We start from the raw sequence: 7579 nt of genomic DNA, 5'->3' as shown, positions 1-7579 counted from the left end.
TGTAGACCAGGCTGGTCTCGAACTCACAGAGATCCGTCTGCCTCTGCCTCCCGAGTGCTGGGATTAAAGGCGTGCGCCACCACCGCCCGGCAAAACTTTACAATTTTTGAAAGAGATTTATTTTTATTTCTATTTCTCTCTCTCTCTCTCTCTCTCTCTCTCTCTCTCTCTCTCTCTCTCTCTCTCTGTGTGTGTGTGTGTGTGTGTGTAAGCACACACGAGTGCAGGTGTCCTTGAAGGCCAGAAGAAGGCGTGAGCTCCCTTGGAGTTGGAGTTAGAAATGGCTGCCTGACATGGGTGCTAAAAAGGAACTCTGCTCGTCTGGAAGAACAGGAAGGGCTGTAACTGCTGAGCCGTCTCTCTAGTCCCTTCATCTAAAATATATATATTGGGTCAGGGGATAGCAATCTTGAACCTCAATAACTTTCTTTTATTTTCTTTCTTTCTCTCTCTCTTTCTTTCTTTCTTTCTTTCTTTCTTTCTTTCTTTCTTTCTTCCTTTCTGTCTTTCTTTCTTTTTTTCCTCCTTCAGAAATTTCCCTTAAAGTTCAGGTTTGGATATAATGTTGTGTGACCATGTTGTCCACTTAGAGGCACCAATCACACAGATGGTCATGTACACAGAGGCCTTGTTCTGGAACCCCTGGTTCAACTAGCTACGCCTCCATCATTGAAAAACTATGGAGGTTCAAGAGGATGGAACTTAAGGGAAGCATGGAACCCAGTGGTCAGCGTCCCTTCCTGAGCTCAGGAGGCTGGCTAGGCTCCTGTTCCACAGGCGCTAGTCAGACCTCTCTGGGCCCAATGTTCTTAGTAAAGTGTGTGCACGTGCGTGCGTGTGTGTAGGTCAGAGGTGAACCTTGAATGTTACTCCTCAGGTACCATCCGTCCCCTTTATTTTTGAGATAGGGTTTCTCATGGGCCTGGAACTTGTCCACTAGTCTAGGCTGGCTGGCCAGCGAGGGAATCCCCAGAACCCACCTGTCTCCATCTTCCCCATGCTACGATAACAAGTGTTTGTCACTATACTGGGCTCTCTAAAAACATGGGTTTGAGGGACTGAGTTCAGGTTCTCCCACTGTGACAAGCACATCACTGACTGAGCTCTCCCCCTAGGCCCACAAATTTTTTTGAGGAGACATATCACTCACACAAGAGGAGGAATAGACACAACACTCACCTCCATCACCACGCAAACTGATTTTCCCAGAGAAACAGCCTCACACGGTGAAGACTCCTCTGCTGACTGAGCGGAACTCCGTGACCGTAGAGAGTTGGAATGTTACGGATTCAGACCTCTTCGGCTCTCTCAGTCCCACTAGTGGCCACTTAACAGCCACCTTGAGTCTGACCAAACATCCTTTTCACTCTCAGGTGTAGCCTTGAGGTGTATTAACTTAGGAGACGCTAGCCTCCCGACCCAAAAGCCGAGACTGTCATCTGAACCTGTCACAGACTGACTCCTCTTTGCTCTGACCGGCCCACCTGCTGTCGCCACCACCTGGTCACTCGTGTTTGGAGGAAACTAAGTCATCTTGTTTTCCCTTTGAGGGTTACAGCTGTGTTTTGACTGACAGCTAGCATCATATGAACCTTCTTTTAAAAGATTTATCTATTTTTATCTGATGTGCATGGGTGTTTGCCTGCATGTATGTGTGTGTACCTCATGTGTGCAGTGTTTGTGGCGGCCAGAGGAGGGCGTCAGATTACTTGATGGTGAAGCTGATTGATGAAAACCACCATGTGATGCTGGGGACATCGCCTGTGTCCTCAAGTGCTTTCCAGTGCCCAGCCACCTCTCCAGCCCCTGAGGAACCTTCTCGAACTTACAATACAGCCTACAGAAAGCAGCATAGACTGACCTTTTCCCATATGTCTTTCTGTTTCTTTCTCTCCTAATGCAAACACCAGCTTGTTGGAACTAATCAGTTCTTTCTTTTCTTTAAAAAATGATTTATCATTTTTATTTTATGTGCATTAGTGTTTTGCATGCATGTCTGTCCGGATCCTCAGGAACTGGAGTTGCAGACAGTTACGAGCTGCCATGTGGGTGCTGGAAATTGAATCTGGGTCCTCTGGAAGAGCAGCCAGTGCTCTGAACTGCTGAGCCATCTCTCCAGCCCCTAATCAGTTTCCTGCCTGTCTGCCTGTTGTCGTCTTCTTCTTCGTCATCATCCTCTTCATCCTTTTCCTTCTCTTCCTCCTCGCCCTTTTCCTCCTCCTCTTCTTCCTCCTCCTCATCACTGTTTTCAGGGCTGGGGATTAAGCCCAAGGCCTCTAAACTTCTGGGGAAATGCTCCATTCCCTGTCATTTGTGTATTTCTTTAGAGTCCTGCCTCAGTGGTGTGGAGGACAGACATTCTTTGGCTCCTCGGGCAGGGCACAGTGTTGTTGACAGCAGGTGCCCACTCTGATTGCATGGGGCTGTGCCAGACTAGTTGGCAGATCTTTCTAACATCACTCCCAGAAGCGTGAGCCTCCACACGAGAATGGTGTCCGTTTGCTTCATATGTTTTGTGCTTTTAACTAACTGAGCCATAACTTTTTCAGTGCCCGCTGTTCACCCTCAACACTTTCATGGCCCATAAGGAGCAATGCACAGAGACCCCGTGTGTCCTTTATCCAGTCTTTCCCAGGGTAGTGATGCACCGATGTAAGGAGTATGGTGGCACAGGCAAGGCCAGGGTGAACAGTCTCTCTCAGGCCACCATTTTCTATCCATCCCCACTTCCTTCTACCCAATCCGTTCCTAACCCTTGGTAGTCACTAAATTATTTTCCATTCCAACAATTTATTCAGCACAAAAATGTTCCTTGAGGGATGGAGAGGTAGCTCAGCAGTTAAGGGCACACACTCATTTGTGGAGGGCCTGAGTTTGGTTCCCAGCATTCACGTCAGGCGGCTCACAACTTCTCCAGCTGCAGCGGAATCTGCAAACCTCTTCCTACCTCCATGGGCATCTCCTACCCCACGTGTGTATACCAACATACAACACACAGACACACACTTAAAAATAAAATAAAAACCATGTAAAATCAGGTGCGGCACACACTTGTAATCCTACTACTTGGGGGGCTGAGGCAGGAGGATTGGCAAGTCTGAGCCAGCCTGGGCTACATATGGAGATAGTGTCTCAAACCAACAAAACAGATGGACAGTTTGTAAACAGTCATGAAGCATGTGATCTATTGGAACTGGCCTTTAAGATAGCATTATCCTCTTGAAGTCACAGGCAATTGTGTGTCAATAATTTATTCCTTTTCCTTAGAGAGTTATGTTCCATGGTTTATCTATTGTGTTGAAGAACATGAGCTTTTTTTTCTTCCAGTTAAAAAGTATTTATTAACTACACAGGCCCAGAACTAGGGTTATGAGTCGGCCTACCCCAACATCATCCCTTCTACGATCTGTTGGAGTACGTGAGGGGCTGGTCCAAAGCTGCAGGATCTTCAGGACACAGGGTAACAACAGGGTATCCAAGAGGAGCCCAGTGAGGGCCCAGCATCGATGGTGTAGCAGAAGCCAGAGGTCTCAAACCAGACCAACAACTCTTTGCAATGAATACTTGCAAGTAAAGATGTATGGATAAAAGGGTTTACTGTGTTACTGTGTGACTCGCTGTGCCATACCGCAGCTTCCATGACAAGATTTGTCTTTCCTTTTCTTTAGCTTTCCCACTCCCTTGTCTCTCTCTCTCTCTCTCTCTCTCTCTCTCTCTCTCTCTCTCTCTCTCTCTCTCTCTCTCTCTCTCTCTCTGTTATTTTGCTAATATGACTAAAGCAACTATAAACATTCATGAACTTTTCTTCAGATTTATTTACTTTTATGTGGATTGGTGTTTTGCCGACATGTATGTCTGTATGAAGGTGTTGGATCCCCTGGAACTGGAGTTGCAGACAGCTGTGAGCTGCCATGTGGGTGCTGGGAACTGAACCTGGGTCCTCTGGAAGAGCAGCCAGTGCTTTTAACCCCTGAGCCATCTCTCACAAACTGTTTCTAGAATGAAAAAAAACTTTTTCTCTAGAATGAATGGCCAGGAGTTTGAATGTTGAGTCATGCGGTGGTTCTGTTTGGGCTTCCGGGAGCTGCCAAGCAGAGTGGCCTTCCCACTTTGAACTCCCACATCCCTGTCTGAGTGAGCAGTCTCTGGCTCCTTGCCAGCTTCTGTTGGCGTCACTGCTTTTATCTGTGGTTTTGATTTGCACTCCCCCGTCGGCTGACAATGCTGCCCCTCTCTTCACGGGTCCTTTTCTGTCCTCTAGATGAGAACATCTCCGTGTCTTCTACCCATCCTCTAGTGGGAATCTTTGTCTTCTGACTGCTGATCTTTGAGAGCGGTCTGTAGATCCTAGAAGGGAGTCCTTTGTCAAATGTGTGGTTTTCAGACATAATTGTGTGATTTTCTTAGTCTGTTAATATGGTAGAGTATATTGTTTTTACATTAAGAATGTCTTGTTGTATAAATGGATAGAGAAAACTCAATTGACCACAGTTTAATTTGAGTCAAAGTTTTCAGGATTGCATTCGTCTTTGTATTGAGGACTGATTGCAGGTTTTGCTTGAAGTCCGTTATAATCTGTCTAACCATACACAAATTATAAGCAAGTGAACACTCCAGAGGAAACACAATCTGATTGTTTTTTTTTTTCATGACAGAGTTTCTCTGTAGCTTTGGAGTCTGTCATGGAACTAGCTCTTGTAGACCAGGCTAGCCTCGAACTCACAGAGATCTGCTTGCCTCTGCCTCCCGAGTGCTGGGATTAAAGGCGTGAGCCACCACCACCTGGCTGATTATTTTATTAATACTGAGCCAGCCTGAGATAGCTTAATACTCAGCCATCTAAGATAAACTCTGATCCGTGATGGGTACAATTCTTTGTGTACTGCCATATTCTATTTGCAAATGTTTTGTTTAAGGCTTTTCCATTTGTACCTATGAGGCATTAGGATTTTTCAGTTTTCTGGTTTTGTATTAAAAAATTTCCCTTACATGAGAACAGGCCTTTATTTATTTACTTACTTACTTATCTGCGTGTGCTGCTTCTTTCCTTTGACCACGTGGAGAATCCGGCTCAGTGGCCAGGCGTGGGAGCAGGCATCTTGGCCTGCCGAGCCATCTCACTGGCCCTTTTGTCCTGTCTTTATGTCGTCTCAGTGTCCGAGTCATTCTAGTGCCCCAAAAGAAAATGGGATATATTTCCTTCTCTTCTGCTTTTGGGAAGAAATGTTGTTAATTGTTGTTAATTAGTTAATTCTTCAAACAGCTGGTAGAGCTTCCTAAGGAAACTCTACAATTGTAGACATTTCATTTTAGGAACTAAAGAAAATTGTGTGTAGTTATATGTGAGTGTGGTTGTGTGTGTTTATTTGAGGGTGTGTGTGGTTATGTATGTATGTGGTTATGGTGTGTGTGGTTATGTATGTGTGTTTATGTGTGTAGTTATATGTGAGTGTGGCTGTGTGTTTAGTTGAGGGTGTGTGTGGTTATGTATGTATGTGGCTATGTGTGGTCATGTGTATGTGTGTACACACATGTGTGGTGGCACATATGTGCCTGTGCACATGAGCAGAGTCATAGGGGAATGTCAGCTCTTCTCTCTGCTTCTCTCTGAACCTGGGACCCACTGTTTTCCGGCGAGGCTGACAGCCACCAAGCTGGGCCATCCTCCTGTCCCACTGTAATGGGACAGGTTTTGGGAAGGTAAACTCAGGTCCTTACGCTTGCATGAGAAGCATTCTTACGCCGTGACCCATCTTTCCACAGTGGGATTTTTTTTTTCTTTTCGAGACAGGGTTTCTCTGTGGTTTTGGAGCCTGTCCTGAAACTAGCTCTTGTAGACCAGGCTGGTCTCGAACTCACAGAGATCCGCCTGCCTCTGCCTCCCGAGTGCTGGGATTAAAGGCGTGTGCCACCACCGCCCGGCTCCACAGTGGGATTTTTAAAAATTACAAATTAACTTTATTAGTGGGTAGAGGGTTCCTCAGATTGCCCCGTGTTTGGTGAATTGAGGGGGTTTGTGCTTTGAGGGATGAGTGCAGCTTCTAAACTCTCATTCACAGGCTGCGTGGTTTGTAGATCTCTTGCCGTCAGGGATCGTCTCTGCCTTCTTACAGAGGTAACTGTGTCCTCTCTTCTGTTGCTCCTGGTTTAGTTTAGATGTTCATCAAATTTATTCTTTTTCCTCCCAAGGATCAGCTCATTGACTTTCTGTGTTATTTTATTCTTCAGTTTCTCTGATTTCTGCTCATGGATGCATTTTTCCTCTTTGAAGCAGGTTTATTTTGTTCCTTTCCTCACTTAGGCAGTTCAGGCTAACGCTTTGAGACTATTCTCGGACACATCAGCTGAATCCCACAGGTGCTGTACTTTAACTTTTATTCACCTTTGTGATTTTCTTTGGGACATCATTGGTGTTTCCTCTTTGGCCCGTGGATTGTTATTATTGGCATGCTGCATGCTTTCCAAGTATCTGGTGATTTTAAAAAAGATTTTAATTTTTATTGTGTATGTAGGAGCATCTGTCTGCATGGATGTATGTAAGCCGTGAGTTCAGTGTCCTCAGAGACAGAAGGGGTGTTGGAGCTCTGGAACTGGAGTCATAGACTGTTGGGAGCAGCCACGTGGCTGCTGGGAGCCACCTTTGGTCTTCTGCAAGAACTGTCACCTTTTGAGCCATCTCTCTAGCCCAGTATTCTGAGCTTTTTATTTTATTTTTCTTAGAGGAAGTCTGAGAAGTTTTCAGAATTCACTCTGTAGATTCGCAGCTCTCTTAAGCTGCGGCAGGAGGGCTTGTTCCCTGGTACAGTGTATGGTGCATTCTGCTGTGTGTACCGTACACACTGGAATGTCCTGTGTGTGTGTGTGTGTGTGTGTGTGTGTGTGTAGTGTGGTGTGTTCTTCTGTCTGCACTATACACACTGGAATGACCTGTGTGTGTGTGGTGTGTTCTTCTGTCTGAACCATACACACCGGAATGACCTGTGTGTGTGTGGTGTGTTCTGCTGTCTGAACCATACACACCGGAATGACCTGTGTGTGTGTGGTGTGTTCTGCTGTCTGAACCATACACACCGGAATGACCTGTGTGTGTGTGGTGTGTTCTGCTGTCTGAACCATACACACCAGAATGGCCTACCCCTTGTGGGGTAGAATGGTCCAGAAATATTGACTAGACACCTTGCTGGTTCCTGCTTTTCTGTTTAATTGCTCAACCAGTTGTTGAAAGGTAAGTGCTGAAATCTCTGATTTCTTTCTCTTTTTTCTCACCCTCTCCTCTCTCTTTCTTTGACACAGGGTCTCACTGTTGGGCCCTGGCTATCTTGAAACTTACCGTGTAGACAGAGGTTGACCTCAAAGTCATAGAGATTCTCCTGCCTCTGCTTCTTGAGTGCTGAGACTAAAGGTGGGCACCACCCCAGGCGTTTTTCTCTTTTTGAGGCAGTGTCTATAGTCCAGTCTGACAATGACCTCCCTGTGTAGTTGAGGACGGTCTTAATATCTGATGTCCCAGCTTCCTCCTCTGCAGGGCTGGCATGTGTGTGCCACAGTCCCAACTCATAATATATTAAAATAGCTAATT

The sequence above is a fragment of the Microtus ochrogaster genome, linkage group LG5 (assembly GCF_000317375.1).
Source record: "Microtus ochrogaster isolate Prairie Vole_2 linkage group LG5, MicOch1.0, whole genome shotgun sequence".
Classification (NCBI taxonomy): domain Eukaryota; kingdom Metazoa; phylum Chordata; class Mammalia; order Rodentia; family Cricetidae; genus Microtus; species Microtus ochrogaster.
This window is presented reverse-complemented; position numbering follows the sequence as displayed.